Source organism: Cololabis saira, chromosome 20 (assembly GCF_033807715.1).
Source record: "Cololabis saira isolate AMF1-May2022 chromosome 20, fColSai1.1, whole genome shotgun sequence".
NCBI classification, from domain to species: domain Eukaryota; kingdom Metazoa; phylum Chordata; class Actinopteri; order Beloniformes; family Belonidae; genus Cololabis; species Cololabis saira.
In genome coordinates this window covers 10,123,817-10,143,154 of record NC_084606.1, presented here as the reverse complement: position 1 = coordinate 10,143,154, position 19,338 = coordinate 10,123,817, and the positions used below count along the sequence as shown (strand labels likewise).

General features: G+C 39.5%; 1 protein-coding gene across 1 annotated transcript in view; it reads left to right on the top strand.

Moving 5' to 3' along the window:
* The first annotated feature begins 720 nt into the window (after positions 1 to 720).
* Positions 721 to 19,338, top strand: part of trpc5a (transient receptor potential cation channel, subfamily C, member 5a) — a 260,870-nt gene continuing 242,252 nt past the window's right edge. The window contains exon 1 of the mRNA XM_061709480.1: positions 721 to 1,206. The gene's annotated coding sequence lies outside the window, so the exon portion shown is untranslated. The remainder of the gene's footprint in view (positions 1,207 to 19,338) is intronic.

Genomic DNA, 19,338 nt, shown 5'->3' with positions numbered 1-19,338 from the left:
TAAAAAAAAGATATAAAAGCCGCACCTGCATACAAGCCGCATCCGCTCTATTTACAAAAAAAAGATATGCAAGCCGCAGATATTTATGTTGTTAGATGAGACATTTACTACATGTACAGAACCATTTTGAACTGTAAATGATGTACATGTTTGTACCTAAATAGATCCTTTCTTTTAACACGGCAGCAACTTTGCTGATTAAAACAGGACAGAACCAAGAGAAAATAACCAGTATTTATTTATCTATTTATTTGTTTGAAATCGGCTTCTACCTACTTCTATCTGCTAAATAAGAAGTAACGTATTCTTCTTTGCATTTATTTTGTCTTAGTTTTGATTCTAATTCCGGTTAGAGCGCACCGAGCGGTGGAAGAAAAATCCACAGATTAGCCGCACCTTTGTATATACCGCATGGTTGAAAACCTATGAAAAAAGTAGCGGTTTATAGTCCAGAAAATACGGTCATTGTCTTAATATTTCATGTATTTATTGTATTGTGGTTTGTTATATGTATGCTTTCGGCAACAATGGTTACCATTCATGCCAATAAAGCCAATTTGAATTTGGTAGAGAGAGGGAGGGAGGTAGAGAGAAGAGAGAGGGAGGTAAAGATGAGGGAGAGAGAGAGACAGAGAGGAACAGAGAGAGAAACACAGAGAGAGGGAGGTTATTCTGTCTGTCAAACCACAGACTGAGCTGAGATGCCTCGGTGCGGAGCAGCAGCAGCAGCAGCAGCAGCAGCAGCAGGAGCCGCGCCAGTTTCCTCGTCTGGATTTCACTGATAATCTCCCATCACCTGTTGCTCTGAGGGCTGCTGCAGCTTCCCGAGGTAGTACCAGCTCCTCTCCTCTCCTCACCCCTCCATTCCTCTCCTCCTCCCTCGGGCCAGCAGCGGGTCCAGCACCGCCATGGGTCGCGCAGGGAGGCGGCGCGCACATCCACAGCCCCGGCAGACGCGTCCCGAGCCGCTGCGCCTCCGTCCGCGGAGGACCAGCTGATCCCGCGGAGGAACAAGAGCTAGAGGAGGAGGAGGAAATCCCGCGAGAGGAAAAAACATACACACCAAGAAAGAAAGACGGACAGATACGCGCACATAGACGCGAGAGAGAGACCCGGAGAAGGGAGTAATTCCTCATTTCTGGAGGAGAGCAGCGGGTTATTGTTTTTATTCTGCGCACAGACGGAGGAGGAGGCTCCCCGAACCAGGTAAGGACCTGCACCAAGGTTACACACCTGTAAACGGCTGCGTGATTAAGTTGATTAAGCTTAATCTGTCCCAGCTGCGGGGGTTCTCAGTGTCTCAGGTGCGATTTAAACCAAAAAAACAGGCTGAATTTATCTGGAATTGTTGTGTTTTCATAAGAAACGCTCCTTCCATCTCTCCCAGCATGCTCTAAAACTATTAAACCTTAACAACTTGAACTACAACACATTGATGCGCCACCTTTTACAGTTTCAATTTGTTTATTTCTCCCTTTTTTTATTGTGGGGGTGTGATGCTTCTGCTGGAGATGTTGGGGGTTTTATGTGAGAGGGAGAGGGAGAGGCTGCTGTAGGGACTGCTGGTGGGTGGTTTATGTATCCTGACTATTGACTAATGCTGGAGAAGCGGAGGGGGTGCAGAGGGAGTCCGTGAGAGAGAGAGGAGCGCTGCGGAGTTTGGTGCGGGGCCCCGCGCTGCTTTTTGGATGCGCATGCCTTGTGCGTACCAGCGCGCATAAGGGAGGAAAAAACAAAGAGAGAGAGAGAGATGGATGGAGCTGCAGAATGTTTGTGCATGCATATGTGTGTGCACCGTGGTTTTATTCAGGCCCTTGTACGCAGTACTCGAGTTGTAAAAAAAAATCAGGGGGGATGGTGGATTTTATCATATGGGGAAAGATAATTTGTGCTGATTACAACTAATATAATATATTACAAATAATAGCACTGACCAAAACACCTGCAGAAATACTGCAGGAATGACATAGCAGCAGTTAAATGCAGCCTTCTGTAAGCTTTAAATATCCACTGGGCTTACATCAAATACATCAAAACAACAATAAAAAACAGTTTTCTGAACTTATCAATATGACTCTGTCCTTCACAGGATAAGTAAAATGGATCACTGCAAAAACTCAAAACCTTAACAAGAATATTTGTCTTATTTCTAGTTAAAATGTCTCATTTTAGTAGAGAAATCTCATTACACTTAAAACAAGACTCATCACTGGAAAAAACAACAATTTTAGCCTGTTTCAAGTAGATTTTCACTTGAAATAAGTAGAAAAATCTGCCAGTGGAACAAGATTTTTTTGCTTGTAATGAGAAGATAAATCTTGTCCCACTGGCAGATTTTTCTACTTATTTCAAGTGAAAATTTACTTGAAACAGGTGAAAACTGTCAAATAAGTTATATTTCTGGGTTTATTTTTCTGGTGATGACTCTAAATGTTAAATAGCAGTAATAGCACATTTATTGATGAAATGACAAATGGGATGGAAAGGGGGGGTAGCAGTTTTACAGGGGGGGATGATTTGGACCGTTTTTATTTCAGGGGGGGATGCCATCCCCCCTCATCCCCCCCTCAACTCCAGTACTGCTTGTACGCCTGCGCGCACCGGCGGACCCCAAAGGCTTTTCACCGCTATATTAAAAACCTCCCACACCCCACTTTAACTCCAAATGTTTCCCCTGTTCACCCAAAGGAAAGTAATTTCATCTTGAAATGCAAGACTAAACACTAAGTTTACGCTGATGCCGCATATATGCAGACACTCGTGGCAAATGGGACACTGCAGCTCCAAAACATGAACCTCGAGCAGGAAAATGAGCAACTAATGGGGAAAAAATCAGCTCCTCAGATGTAGGAGGTTGTTTTTTTTCCTTTTCTTTTTTTCATTGTTTTGTTTTTTTATTATTGGAAAATACTAGTTTCATTTTTATTGGGATATTAAATCATTTTTTATGGACTGTCATCCATCCACCCAACCTGTTCTGATCATCTCCTGGAAGTGAGTAGTCCATCACTTTGAGGGAGCAGTTTTCATGGCGACACCATGGCAGAGGACCAAGAGACTCGAGAAACTAATGAAACCAAGGACACAGAACAAAACTAGATCTCGGAGAGTGTTGGAAAAACAACTTCACCTCCACACCTCTAGGGGGACCCAGTAAGATAAAAATGATAACATTTCCTTTGTTCAGTTTTTAAATTTATCATTTTGGTCATTTCTGCAAACCCTTATGAATCCACAGCAGCTTTGTTGATTTCTACAGCATTTTAGTCATAGTTTAGAGCAGCACAAATTTATTTTCATTTGAAGAAATGATGGGTGACGGTTTTGTCTGGTCCCCGGCTCCTAATTACGGCAGAAATCAGCAAAAGCGACTTTGCATTTACATTCTGGTCATCTCTTGTAACTATAATCGTCACGCATCGGTAATAATGACGACATAATTCACCGGGCTGCAGTTGACGTCAACAGAGAGACTCAAGAAAGTAATGAAGAATGAAAAAGTGACAGAGAAAGAGACTGGACTCGAGTAAATGTCGGAGTTGTAAAAACGATTTGACCTCCATGTTTTAAAAAAGGGGCAACTTAAGCAAAAACAAAAAAAAAACATTCCTTCATGTTGCTTTAAACGTTGATTTTAAACTCCCTGCGTTTAGGCCTGTGAGTAAATTTAAGTGTCTGTGTTAAAACTGGGCCTATGTGCATCCCAAACACACTACAACACACCACACACTCACCAAACTGCACCCATCACTGTCTTTTCCTTTCTTTCCTGCTCTTTCACGTCCTGGTGAAGGAAACACACTCATGCACACCCATGCACACACACACAAAAACCCTCTGTTGTAAGATGCAGATACAGTATGTATATATATATATATATATATATATATATATATATATATATATATATGTGTGTGTGTGTGGCTTTTAGGTTTTGTATCAACCATTAATATATATGCAGACAAAGGGGGGGGGGGGGGGACTCGAAGAAAGCCATCATTTTAATGTGAGTTGCCAAAGAAAAATGAACTATTAATCTTAGTAATTATTGCAGTAATTGAACCTGTTGAACATTTGTCATTTTAACCGTTGGTGCACCGTCTTGTGAAGCCATGTATCTGTAGATTGCTGCAGAGCTTTACTGATTGCATGAACAGCAGATTAATTATTCTATTGTCCACTCACCAGGGAGTTCATTAGGTAAGCCTGGCTGGTACCTCATTGGGCTGCCTCTTGCTTTTAGTACTGGCTTCATCCTTCATAGATTAAAGTCAACAAGATGCTGACACAACAGTGTCTTGCTGTAGCTGCGGATTTGATCCTCTGTCCCACCACATATCAACGACACCTTTTGGATTGGCTGGTGCCTGTGGGGGTGATTTGAGAGCAGTGACCTTTTTGTCACGTTTGAAGTGATACGAGCTTAGTGACGAAGGTTGGTGCACTGTGCTCATAAAGGGAGGGTAATGGCCAGCAACGATGCTCAGATGGTAGTAAAGGGCCTCCAGAGTGCCAGGAAACTATTTCCCACACCATTGGACCGCCACCATCAGCTTGAACCGTTCGTACGAGATGGGATGGATCCAGGCTTTGTTACAGCCGCAGGACTGCTGATTAGACAGTTTGAAAGTGTCTGGCACAGAGTATTTTTCCCTATTTTTGGACGTTATTTACGCTGCAGAAAAACCATCTGCCAGGAGTTAAAATAATCTGGCCTCATGTTTAATGTACGTTGACACACATCCGAACACCAGAATGCTCATATTCCCGCTGAGGACGCAATAATCGGGCTTGTCCTCCTTTAAACGTCTTGATACTTTGCGAAACAGAAAATGCCAGTGTTCTTCATGCCTTTATCTGCTTGTCCTGCTGGTGTTGATTGTGTAACGGGTCACCCCTCTGATCCCCCATCCCTCTTTCACATCTCTTTTTGTGTTTCATCCAAACGTTACATCAGCAGTTGCAGAAAGAAACGGATGCATTTGAAACACGCGATCTGTGCCAATCTCTCCTGACTCCTTTCTTCCACCGTCCATAGTTTAATATACAGGTTATACGATTCATATCGCATGAAGCGGTTCTCAAGTACATATATAGCCATTGTGAGTGTTCCTGAGACCAGAGGCAAGAGAGACTGAAGGATGGAAAAGAGATTTAAAAAAAAAAAAAGAGTGATGGAAACCGGGAGACTCAAAGACAGGAGATGAAAAGTGCTTCGGGAGAAAGCTTTAACATGGATGTTTGTTTAAACAAGGGATTGAAACGAAGACTGGCTCAGCACTGCGGAGTGCAGAGCCAAGTGGGAGTTTCACAGTCGACAGTGTTAGAGAGGAGGGAAGAAAATTATCATATCTGCAGCTTACCTCTGGATTTTAAACAGAGATGTTCTGATACCTTTTTCTCTTTTCGATGCCTTTAGGTATTGACCAATACAAGACAAATAATTGACCATTAGAGTATTGTTCTTATGAGACAGTTTTTTTTATGAACAAATTAAAACTATAGTTTTAATTGACATAAAATAAAAATAATAGACATTATATTAAGTTAAAGTGTATCCACAAATCTATAAAATGAAGTCAGCCATTTTAACATGTTTGGTGTCCAAAGGTCCTTTTGTAAATCTGATTGCCTGCACTTTTATTAATTTAGTGAAAGTTAAATGTGATGTGTGAGTGTCGCGGCTCTTAGAGAGAGCAGTTTCTGAGATGTGTCTTAGACCTGGGAGACCACAGCAGCTCCAGATGTTCACTGAGCAGGAACATCCAGCATTTTCAGCCACTGAGGATGATGATCGTTTTGGACAACGGATCTTTTTGTCCATCGTTGTTCTCGGTCTCTTGGTTATTTCTTTGGGAAATACTCTTATTTCTGAAAATTTAAATGTTTGCATTTGCTGCTAAGGTACGACCATCTTCCCCTTTGACTTAATAAACTTGCACCTTTTTACACGGAGGCTCCTTGAATGCTTAACAAGGTTGCTCGTGCCATTTTTAGCAACATTTGTGCCACCTCTGGAAGTGCACTTTTGCATACAGTAATTAGCATGCTGCAGTTTTCCTTAATGGGATTTTTAGCTGGAAATAACACAATAATGCTAACCAACAACCAAGCCAGAGATCTGGGAGCCGTCGTGGACTCTGACCGGATTTTCAATGGCAACATTAGGATAGTTGTGAGGATTAAAGGAACAATGTCTCAGAAGGATTTAGAGAACCTTGCCTTTAGCACACCGGAGGACTGCAACCCCGTCCTTTACAGGTCCATCAGACAGCTGCTGCTGGTTCGAGTCCTCACTAAGACCAAGAAAGTGAATTATACATCTCCAATCCTCAGATCTTTAACTGACTGTCAAATAATGTATCTAAAAATAGTACTGTTCGTTTATGAAGCACCGAATGGTTTAGGGCAAATTACACTTTGGACCTTCTGGCTGGTTACAAACCAGCCGGACCGCTCAGGCCAGCAGGGTCGGGTCTACTTTCTGATCCCGGAGCTAGAACCAAACATATAGAGTAAAAACTAGGGGTGGGTTAAAAATATCGATATATCGATATTTTATCGATATGCATGTGTAGGAACGATTATCGATACATAAATCCAAGTATCGATTTAAAAAAAAAACGGAATCGTATCGTATCGGGAGGTCAGTGATGATACCGAGCTCTAGTAAAAACCCAGAAAACTGCAGGTCTGCTGAAGCCGTCAGCTGTTTCAAATCAAGAATAAACACGTTTCCATTTGCTGCCGCGCTGGAACTTTAATGTCCTGCATTTATTCGTCCATTTAATTGTTTTAATTCCTTTGTAAATGTACTTTTAATGTTTCTTTTGCACCTTGTATTAGTAAAGCACTTTGAAATGCCTTACACATGAAATGCGCTATACAAATAAACTTGCCTTGCCTAATGCTAGCTAGCTAGCGCTACCCAACAAACTACTTGGCACCACTTCTCCTCCTGACGTCTCAAAATGCAGGATTTTACCCATCAAAGTTGGCATTCTGTTCATAGGAATAAGATATCAGATGATGCAAAAATGTAAATAATTACTATATATATCTAAGAATGGTATCAATATTGGAACAGCTTTTCTTTTAAAACTGTCCACAGTAAAACAAATGGTTCAGATTTCATAGTGTATGTATGTATGTATGTATGTATGTATGTATGTATGTATGTATGTATGTATGTATGTATGTATGTATGTATGTATGTATGTATGTATGTATGTATGTATGTATGTATGTATGTATGTATGTATGTATGTATGTATGTATGTATGTATGTATGTATGTATGTATGTATGTATGTATGTATAAATTGTAACACATTAGAACCATCACTATACAATAACACATTTCAAAAACATTATTTTAAATATAAAAGATGAAAGCTACAGGCCATAGACTTCTGAATATTTCATCTCTACCGTCATTGCAGGCCACATGGGGGCAGAATGAGCAATCATAACATTTACATGCAGATAATTTGCTTCCAATATGTTAAAAAGAGTTAGAATTTTTTAGTGGTATCATTTCCTTCAGATTTAGGGGTTTTGTCGTAACTTATTCCAGGCAGAGGCAGCAGGATATTTAAATGTCTTTTTCTTCCTCAGTTCAGTGTGGGATTTGGAGATGGATGAAAGGAATAATTAAATTTAATGAAAACTATAACTCGGTGGTGTTTTTTCTGGAAGGATATGCAGGGAACAGACTGATAATGGTAGCCTTACAGATGAAAATAAGCCAGTTTGACTCTGTGAGAGACTAATGGCAGATGTGCACGGGTGTGGACAGGTTTTAAAGAATAGCTTCACAGATGATAATAAGCTTGTTTTTCTATCGTAATCTATTATTTTCGCTTCAGATAGGATTCCTATTGAAGGGAAAAAAGGTCATCGACTACATTTTTCAAACTGATTTGTTGTGATGAAAAAAAAGAGAATATCACCTAGTTTGATTCTAGAAATAAGCACAAGATTCCATAAATCTAGTCACAATTGTACAAAAAAAAATCTTTGTCCATCGAGTAAAAACATTTTTCCTGACGAGAATTCTCGAAACTATGAAAATAGTCTTCTACTTTTCTTGAAAACAGTTTGTTGTTTTTTTTACTTAGAAAATAGTGTTTGACTTTTAAAACAATCACCAAACATTGTTTGGTTTTACATTTGATGACTTATTGATTTTTTTTAGATCAGATTTAGATTTTTTTTAGATCAAGCTCTAAATCAAAGAAAGTTTGCTTGATATTATTAAAAGCTTGTAACGGACAGAGAACCTGATTTGATGCAGAGCAGTACATCACAGTGTCATCAGCATAACGTTGAAATTAGGCATTTCAAGGTTATGTAGGTGATTGATTTCAAAACACATGTTTTATATGTTTGTTTTATATATTGAAATCATTTTTACATCCTGATACGATAAGTAATTAGATATATGTTCCGGGGAAATGTAAAAACATCACAAAACAAACTCAGGTTTAAGAAAAATCATCACCCTTTCTGCCAATTATACAGCGTTTTTGCTTCTTCCCTTGTTTCCAAGTCAAAAAAGTATTGTATTTGAGGCAGCTACAGCCTCAAAAAAAAGGATAAAAAACAAAAGCACAATGACAGTTCATATCTTTTTACTTTTTCACATTACAAATGGTCAGTCAGCCGAAATGTAAAGAAAGTCCTGATCATCCCAACGTAGGCAGGTCGCCTACGGCCGTTTGCTGGATGAGCCTGGGGGTTAGAGGACAGGCTGAGCGTCAAAAGAAATTGCCTTCTCCACCTTTAATATTTTGATCAAGATTGTTTAAATATAAATGAGTAATAATTACCATTATTGCAGCAAATAGTGAAACTGCAGGTGAAACTTGTATAGAATGACAAGTTTTTATATTTCTGACAAACACGAGCATTCAGCCTTGGACTTGCAAGATGACAAACAAACCATAATTTAACATCCTGCAAAAGATGGTGTTGCGTGGTGTTTGAAGTTGTCGGTTCCAGATTGCCACTGTTTTCCCTGAATTATTCTATTAACCTCTATTTAAATGGAAAAAAACAATCTAATTTAAATGGACACCAGTTTTTTTTCCAAGATTAGTGACACAGGAAACAAATATACATGAACGTTGAGAGTGGATGTCAAAATCCGGATACTCGTCACAGTTCCTCATTAACATCATTAAGAGTTCGTTCAACACTTTATTTGCAATTAAAAAGTACTTTAGATTAGAAATTAAATGCATATATGAGGTAAAAGCTGCACATCTTGCCATCAAAGACTAATAAATGTGAGACGTCTTCTCCATTTCTGAGGCAGATAGTCGAGCAGATCATTTCCTTGTGCTGCTGGTCAGATTTCTGTGGTTTGTAATTGGATGAAAAGTCATGGCTGAATGAAGGATCTGTTATTGCAGCAAACGTTCGCCGGGGTTTCATCGCTCGGCTCATGTGTTCATGTGTTCATGCACGTGGTCCTCAGCTGGTGTTAGTCGAACGTTTGAAACCCTTTTTCTGGATGGTGAGTTTGCGCCTCTCTGACCTGTGTGGGTGAGCAGCTTTTTTTAATTTTATTTTTTTTAGCTATCACAATCCATTCTTTCTCTCCATCACCCAAAAGCTTCCCCTCCCTTTCTCCCTCCTCCACTCACTCTTTCATTTTCCAGATAGATAGATAGATGGAGAGAGAGGTGCTCGGCGTGTGATTGTTTTGTGCACCAGAGTGAAACAGCACCGCGCTTCATCCGAATATGGACTCCCTTCTTTACCTCCCTCCATCTTCCCCTCTTCGCTTCTCATTGAATCCTTCGTCATCACGTCATTTTCCACCTTTTTCTTGTTCTTCTCTCCTTAAAAGCAAAGCTGTGATGTCTTTGTAACTTCCCCTTTGTCCTGAAATCATTAAATGTTTGATTTTACTTCCTGAATGAGCTCATCTCTCCAACTTTTTCTGTCCTCACTTCTTCTGCCCATCTGTTTAACATAAACCTCAATTCCTTCCTCCTCTACTTTTGTTTTTGTCTTCTCAGCTCTTCATATCGCAGTCTTGACTCCTGTTTCCTCCTCTGATCCACCTCTCGTTGTTTCCTCTGTTCACCGTTTCATCCTTCTGCCTTTTTTCCCCACGTCCCAGTTACTCTTCCTCCTTATTGTTTCCTGTTTTCTCTTCCCATCACACACACACACACACACACACACACACACACACACACACACACACACACACACACACACACACACCAGTCCTATCTGCTCTACATCACACTCGACTGCCTTCCCATTAAGCTTTGATGGCATATTTAACATTCACAATTACTTTATTCTTCATTTAAATTCAATTTAAAAATTAAATTAGCGCATTCATTGGGACTCTGTCCATTGTGATTCGGGGGTTACAATGTGAAGATAAAACGAGTATTAATTTTTCTTCATGTTTTTCTCTCCTTGTACATGATTTTTCTTTTTCCTCACTGACGACTCGTGACATTATAATCTCTCACAATGAATTTGCGTCCAATATCTTTTATTAATAAACCAAATGCTGGAGATGTACTATGATGGATGGATGGATGGATGGATGGATGGATGGATGGATGGATGGATGGATGGATGGATGGATGGATGGATGGATGGATGGATGGAGTTTCAGTAAATGCAGGAGTCAGCAGATTCCAATTAATAAAAAATAAAAGAAAATGAAAACTGAATCCAAATCACGAGCCACTCTCACATGGATGAATCTCTATGACGGATGTGTAGCTTTACGTGTCGCGGCTCTCCGACTGTTTTCTTCAGCGCCTTTGGGACTTCAGGTTTGGTCTCATTGTAGATGGCGCTTATCCCTCCTTCAATAAAATGTCTTTGACTGCAGAATTTATATCTCCAAAGAAGCTCTGGTCCTCAACAACTGAAAACTCCAGTTTCCAGTTCTCCGTGTCCAAGATGTCCAGGAGCCTTGGTTTTATTGTCCTCTGGTTGGCAGCAACTGTGACATCGTGTTTTTCTAATGTGTGGTATCGGCTTCATGTGCCAAAACCCGGTGTTTCCGAACTTTTCGGACATCATTTCTCCTGTTGACTGTTGCCATATATAAAAGAACCAAAACTGGGATAAATACTAAAGAAAGATGCATATCGGTTACAGGAGTTAAAATATGGAACAGCCTAAATAATATAATAATAATAAAAAAACTGTAGTTCAATAAATACATTTAAAACGATGTATAAATCCAATATAATCGAAAGATACAGAACATTAGTGTGATACAAAACTATATATATATATAATGCTCCATACTATATGAAACGATTACAATAATAAGTTGTTGTAATAATAATATTTATATACCAAAAAATGTAATGATTGGTCTTTGGTTTCCTTTTGCTTACACTCTTCTAGAGATTGTCTTTTTTTTTCCCTCTAAGCATTGATTATTTACTTTCTCTGTTAGTTGTTTTCTGAGATCCGTCTTCTGTTTGTTTTTTACTTTTTTCGGTCATATTTACGTTTGTCTTCCTTCTTGTTTTGCATGTGTGTTTACTTTGCTGTTTTTTGTTGTTGTAGATTGTTTGTCCTTGTTGTATTAGTATCAACTATGAAGTAACAAAGTTAAAAAGGGTAGGCACAATAAGCTTAGGCTTCAGCCTACACCTTTTAGTCGGTTTATTCCTTACTTCTTTTTTTTACTTCTTTTTTTTATTATTTCTTTCCTACGAAAGGAAATGAAATGCAATGTATTGTATCAAGTGAAACTGATCGACCAAACAAACTACTACTACTATTACTACTTCATAGAAGCCAAAGTGTTCTGACTCCTCTTGCACCTTGCAAGTGTTTTGATTTCTTATCATTTAAGAGTTGGTCATCGCCATTGATGGGCCCATTTGTTCTTCGACAGATCTTCATTTTTTATTCAAGTCTTTTCTTGTTTGTTGCTCATTTCACGCTAACCATCACTTTACTCATTGTTTTAGCAAAACACTTTGGCATCTTTTTTTTTTCTCGCCTTTGTGTGACTTTTAAAATATTAGGTTAATTGAAAAATAAACTAGATCCATCTTTCTACTTGAGTTCTACTTCAGTTTTTTTCGAAGCAGAAAAGCTTCTAAATTATTTTGATTTACTCCTGATCGGTTTATCTGACAAACTGAGTTGTCAGTGCTCCTTTTGAATTCTGCTGCTAAGGCCTTTTTCTTCCATCGTGTACAATTTCATCACATATGCTGCTCCGATGCCAGTGTACTTTAGTTACCGCCATCAGGACGTGTGCCTCGCCTTGCTGATGAAGTCCACTTTGCAGTTTTCTTCTAATGGCTCCTTTCTGCAGCTGGAAGTGACTGTAAGTCACTCTATCGTCATTAACTGTGGATAAAGTGCACGTCTTTACTTTATTTCCTATTTGTGACTCCATCAAACTGGTTTTTCAATAGTTTTTTTAGTAAACCCTCCTTTCTCCAGTAATGCTTAGAAACTGTGGTTGCTAGGATGATTTAATGATTTGGAGTTTCCAACAATTATTGAGAGCTTTAGTCAGGGTGATGGTAGTGTCATAAAGTTATTGTAACACCTGAGGTAGATTAGCAGCCAAAAAACTATTAATAAAAAGATAAATGCTCTTAAAGTGAATGTTAAACTAAACTACACAGCACAGGACATGTTTTCTGCCTAGAAATCTGTGCAGTCCAACTTAACTTTAGTTAAAGGGAAAGATTTAAACTAAGGAAGAAATGTTAACTAAGCTAAAGTAGTAGTACCTTTTTAAAGTAAGTTTAAAAGTAGTTTCTTAGAACTTGAGTTGGAGCTAAAGTTATAGCAGCACCTACTACAAAGTTAGTTTTGCCACGACTACGTTAAGTTCATAGTAATGAAATATTGACAATTTATGCAATTATAACTGAAAACTTTAATGTTTTCATTGCTTTAAACATATTTAAAGGCAAAAATATGGCACTCGTGTCCAACAAAACATCCTTTTTTGGCATAAACAAAAAAATACCAAAAGTTGTAAAGTAATTATAAAAAAAAATCGATCTTTAGACATACGAATCGATTTTTAGGAATTAACATGAGAATCGATTTAGAATTGGAAAATCGTTTTTTTTTTTTTCAACACAGGCCTATTTGTGCCGTTCAGTGTTTACTAAGTTTCAGATTGTAATGAACTGATAACTGGTCTAAACAGCATCCAGGTGATTCCTGATGTCACTCGTGCCGCTGTGGGAGGCTCGTCATTGTTTAATAGGGCTGCAACTAACGACTATTTTAATAGTCGACTAGTCACCGACTATTGAAACGATTAGTCGACTAATTGGATAATTAGTAATTTAAAAAAAAATGTTGTATGAGGTTGCTTTAATTATGTGGCAAATGATAATAAACACAAGAAAGATGGCACTAGAGCCCTGATATAGCGGGACTGTTTTCTTCATCCTGCTCCCGCAAAACTCATGAATTCATGCCCGCACGACGCACAATAATAGACATGCATTGATTTAGTGTTTTCTCCCGTCCCGCAAGAGAAATGTCCCAGACAAATCTATCTGATTTAATGTTAACATGATCATTGTGGAGCTTGATGGATAATTGACAGTTCATAGGCACCTGACTGAAAGTTAGATGCAAATCAATCATTGTCATCATCACACAAGTTTTTTCGCCTTTCGCGCATCAATTATGTGATTGAGGTTATAGCCACGAGAGTAGGCTGTGAGTGGCTCAAATAACACTAATAAATAACATGAAATAAACAAAGTTAACAAATGAAACGAATTAATTTAACAAATTAAAATAGGTTTAATATCTTACCAAGCCCAGTCCGTTTCGTTCAACACTCCGACGTGCTTTCTCTTCAAATGCATTACCCACGTGCTGCCGTGAAAAGCAAGGTCTGCTTTGCAAACCTTGCAAGTCATCTTTTTATTCGCCGTATCGAGGCTAAAATGCTCCCAAACTTTTGAGGTTTTATGAAACGCTATCGTGCATGCGCGACTCTCGGCAGAGATCGTATTGAAGTGAGACGCTTAACTCGATTGGAAAAACACGTCTGGCGACAATTGTCGACAATGGAATTCATTGTAGACAATTTTGATTATCGATTTTTGTCAACAACGTCGACGAATCGTTGCAGCCCTATTGTTTAACTTGGCATGTTGCTCTGCAGGTTCATGGAAAATATTTTGCAGTTCTGTAATTTACCTAGAAATATATATAAATAAGTACCAGAAACAAAAGGTTAAGTCGAGCTCAGTCATCCTCCACTTGTAGAAAAGGGTCACGTGGATCCAAAAGCGGAATATCATCAGACAGATACAACATGGGTCCATTCAGCTTTTCTTTTTCAGAAACTAAAAGATATAACAAAGATATTCCACTTCTAAACTGCACCTTGTAAGGATGTAATCAAACATCCTCTGCTCAGTTTTAAAAATGAAAATGGTGTGCTGCAGAAGATGAGAATAAGAATAAGTGCTGTGATAAATGCTGCTTTGACATGTTCCCCCACAAATCCTCACATCTCTGCCTGAAATGTCTGTTGATAAAGATGCAAATCAAACCACGGCGTCCAGCAGCCAGCTGCAAGAAGAACTGCATTGTGGGATGGCGGGGATCCAAGAGCTTCCTGTGCAGTAATTAATGAGCCAACATTTTTTATACAGTCCAACCCAACACACTTAATATTGACTCATGCAGACTATGAACAATTATGCTTTTTAATAGGTGTTTTTATGGCTGTACTTACTGCAGGGCTTTGTGGTGTGACAGGGCTTTTCATCCTGCAAATGGAGCTAATGGATCTCTATAATTAAGCAGTGTCTGTCAGTGTTTTGATTATGATGTAACCGTGAAACAACACTTTTCATAAAGGTGTTGTCAACAAGGGCTTCCTGCATGAGGCAGCAGGCGCCCTCTTATTGATATGTTATATAATGATGTGGAGTTCAAAAAAGCAATTACACACATCCTTATTCAGATTTAAAAAAAAAGAAAGAAAAACAAGCTTGCAAAGTTTATCAACTCTATTTTTTCATTTTTTTAATGTTTGTATTCATTGAAGATTCTGTACCGTTAAAGTTAAGTACACCATTTTAAGTGCCAATTTATGACTTGTTGGCTTTAAATGTTTGAGTAGAAATAAAAATTCAGCAGTGATTTTTGAACTGGATCAACAAGTAAAAACACATCTTAAAATGTGAAAAGTTATGTTTTTTTTTTTATCCCTCAATAAAAGAGCAACAAAAGTATTCATGTTCTATCCTAGGCTAAAAAAAAAAAAATGTGATCTTAAAATACAACCAGGATATTTTGATGTGTTCCACATCTTTTACCTTGAAAAATTCAATTATCTGTCCCTTCACAGTGGGAGAAAACATCAAAGTGAGCAAAAAGTGTTTTTTTTCTATCACTTTTATGAGCTGAAACTATGAAATATTCATTGTCCCCCTTTTTTTGGAAGTAAATCCCATTAGTTTAGCTATTTCTAGTGATTATCTGGAGACCATTAAGCTCAAAGATAAACCAGTCAGTTATTCATTACATTCCATTTTAATAAATCTGCTCCTTGATTGAGAGCAATATCTAATCTGAAGGAGGTACCAGGGGCCGAGTGAATGTAATTCATTTTGCTCACCTAAATGATTTTATCAATCACAAAAGAGGCAGTTAGAATGCATTGATCCCATTAGATGAGGGTTAGCGTAACAGAAGGAGATCAGCTGTTCAGGAATATGGAGGTCAGTGATGAAAGGTAAAAGTAGCACATGGCCCTTCCTGTTGGAGGAGGACACGTGCAGACCGGTGTCATTGGAGGCTCTTCAAGGACATATGCTGTATGTTATGTTTCTACCGCGAACGATGTCACGCATTTTTCTTAAATGTAATAAATCGAGTTGTTGAACACGCTGCTCAACTACGGTGACTTTCCTAGAAATCTAGATGTTCAGCTCACTAATTAGGGCCCGAGCACTGACAGTGCGAAGGCCCTATTGTATCTGTAGGAATTTCTTTCCTGTTTTTTATTTTTTTATTTTTCCGATGAAATGAGGGCCTTTTTGCCCCAAAAGTCACCAAATTTTGCACGCAAGCCAGGCCTGGTGAAAAATTTGATATTTAATGGTTTGCATTAATGGTCGTGACCTAATAGCTCAACAGCGCCCCCTAGAAAACTTTGTGCCTCAAGCCCCACAATACGGTTTCTGCCTCGGTTTTGATGCACGGAAATCGGCACACACCTGTATCATGTCGCAACTTAAAGAAAAGTCTCTTGGCACCATGGCCGAAACTGAACAGGAAGTCGGCCATTTTGAATTAATCGTGTAATTTTGGCGCAATTTATGCCATTTCTTCGATCGTTAATGCGGCCCGAACCGTAATGTGCACCCAGGTGTGTTATACATCAAAATGTGCGTCTCGATCCTGCAACGATGGGCATTACTTTTCTCAGTCAAAAGCGTCACTGTGGCGACGATAGACGCCAAAAAGCGTGCCCCCCCTTCATCTGATTGGTCCATATTTTATAGTTCCTACTTTCTGCCATATCTTTTGAATGGTTTGACATAGAGTCGTGGGTGGTGTCATCTGACTCGGTTTTGAGTCCTTGAACATAATTGGTGCAAATTAGCCCCGCCCCTTCATCTAATTGGTCGATATCTCATAGTTCCTATTTTCTGCCATAACTTTTGAATGGTTTGATATAGAGAGTCGTGGGTGGTGTCATCTGCTAAATGTCCAGGCCTGAAGAATCTACATGCAAGTCATACAAGCGCTTCCACTGCAGCACGCCTGAACGTGCACAAGGGTGCGAGTTCATCGCTGCTTGCAGCTTTAATTTAAATTGGCTTTGCAGGTAGGTCTAGTTGACATCCGTTGGAGCTCATTAGCTACGCCCAAAAGTCAAGGGGAGCCAATCAAATCAGTCTATCCTTGTAGAGAGAGTCTCAGGGCGGGCTTAGCACGATGACAACAGAGCGGAGACAGATGGCTGCAACTTTGGACTAACGATCGATTGAATCGGCTTCAGCATCTACACCCAAAGATTTAGATTTTTCTTTGAAAATGGAAAAGAAGACGGCTCTGAAATCATTCTTTTACTAAGTAGATCTATTTGCCGTTTTGCCGGCAGGCTAAAGGCGAAGGTTTACGTTACCAGTTAGCTCCCTTTTTAGCTAAATGGGACTTAATGATAACCAGCTGGAAGTTATCCCCCCGTCGATCGCGCGGATGGATGAGGCGGTGAAGGAGGCAAACAAATAGTACCCAATGCCAGCTGACGTTTGTCCTGAATCCGACCGGTTGCAGATGAAATGGTGAGATGTGTGTAGGCCACCAAGGTCTCCCGTCATGATCTGTCAGGGTCTAAAAGAGACAAAATGTCACAGGAACAGCAGATCTCTGTGTGGAAATGCCTTGTTGATGCAAGAGGTCAAAGGGGAAATGTTGTTAGGGTTCAAGATGATCGAAAGGCAACAGTAACTGAAATGACCAAACCGAGGTTTGCAGACGACCATATAGAGGGAATGTGCATGACGTTACGGATGCGACTTCACAGCGGGTTCCGCCCACTGAGTGTCAGAAAGACTGAGTGTCAGAAAGACTGAGTGTCAGAAAGACTGAGTGTCAGAAAGACTGAGTGTCAGAAAGACTGAGTGACAGAAAGACTGAGTGTCAGAAAGACTGAGTGACAGAAAGACTGAGTGACAGAAAGACTGAGTGTCAGAAAGACTGAGTGTCAGAAAGACTGAGTGTCAGAAAGACTGAGTGTCAGAAAGACTGAGTGTCAGAAAGACTGAGTGTCAGAAAGACTGAGTGTCAGAAAGACTGAGTGGCAGCGTAAACTTTCAGTTTGAGCAACTGGAAAACATCTAAAATGGGAAAGAGCTGTTGTGCGATCGACTGTACTCATAGATTTAGCAAGAAATCGGAGTTATCGTTTTACAGACTGCCGAAAAATAAGCTAAAGAGAGACAAATGGATCGCTGCAATTTGCAGAAACAACTGGATTCCAGGCACCGACACGTGGATTTACGGTTCCCATTTTGTATCAGGTAATGTTGGATTTTTGGGTAGCTAACGTTAAACGGTCAAATCATACAGTTCGGTGTCCTCATTACTTTAATTTCTACAACAAATCCTGCCTTGAAGTCAAGACGTTTGTAAGCCTTCAAGCTTTGCTTCGTGTATTTCCCCGGCGTAGAAATTAAGTTCATATAAATATCAGGAAACTGGATTCGTGGCCAAACATTAATGTCCATGGACCACTGGTTCTTGGGGTAACTGTTTCCGGTCACTGTCAAGTCCAAATGCCTTTAATTTAAGCCGATAATCGGCTGTTATCCCGTCTTCTCCACAGTTTCCCCTACAAGTTGTAGCCATTTTTGCTGATGTTTTGCCACTCAGTGTGAGTAAGGGGGCTGGTCCAGTGGGAAAGTGACGTCAATGCAGACCCTTTATAGAACACACAACCTGTCAAACCTTGAAGCAGATGGGCTTCAGCAAGGTGCCACTCCTGTCCTCTGAGGGAATGATTCACATGAGCTCACCAAAAGTGGACAACAGAATGTTAGAAAAAACTTGACTTTGACTGATGAGTCTCAATCTCTGCTGCAAACAACCTGAAAGCTTCTTTCAGGTGGTTCCAGTATCAATGTTGCTACTGGTGTGATGGCGTCAGGGATATTTCCGTGGCACACTTTGGGCCTCTTAGTCCCAAATGAGCATCAATTGAAAAGCACATCCCATCTCTCTACTGTTGCTGATCACGTCAATCCCTTTGTGACTGTGGTGGCCCCTCCTTCTGACGGCTGCTGCCTCAGGTGTAACACAACGTGTCACAAACCTCTAATAATCTCACACCGAGGTTTTGAACATAAAAATGGCACCAGTCACAAATCAGCTTAAAACACTGCGTGATGCACAAGGACTCTAAAGAAAGTTTCCAGAACCTTGTTGAATACATGCCGTGAAGAATGGAGGCAGTTCAATCGCAAAAGGGGTCTAAAAGGCCATAACAAGGTGTACCTGATGAAGCATTTATGAGAACACAATAAAATATCCTCATTAGAATTTTTCCGATTTCAAATTTATTCCTTCAGATGTCGTCCTTTCCCACAAAACCACAAGAAAAGGCAAATCTTTATAGTCATAAAACAAAGAAATTGAGGAAAAAAAGTATGGTATAACGTGTTAATATTGCTTTTCTTTTCAATTTGAAATTGTGAAGTTTATATTTGTTAATAAGCGTAATGTTACCCATAAATACGGAAGAATATTAGGGCCATGCAGGAGAAAAAATACTTGAGAGGGGAGATTTTCTTTTATTGTGCACTTTGAAAAAAAAGTCAAAATG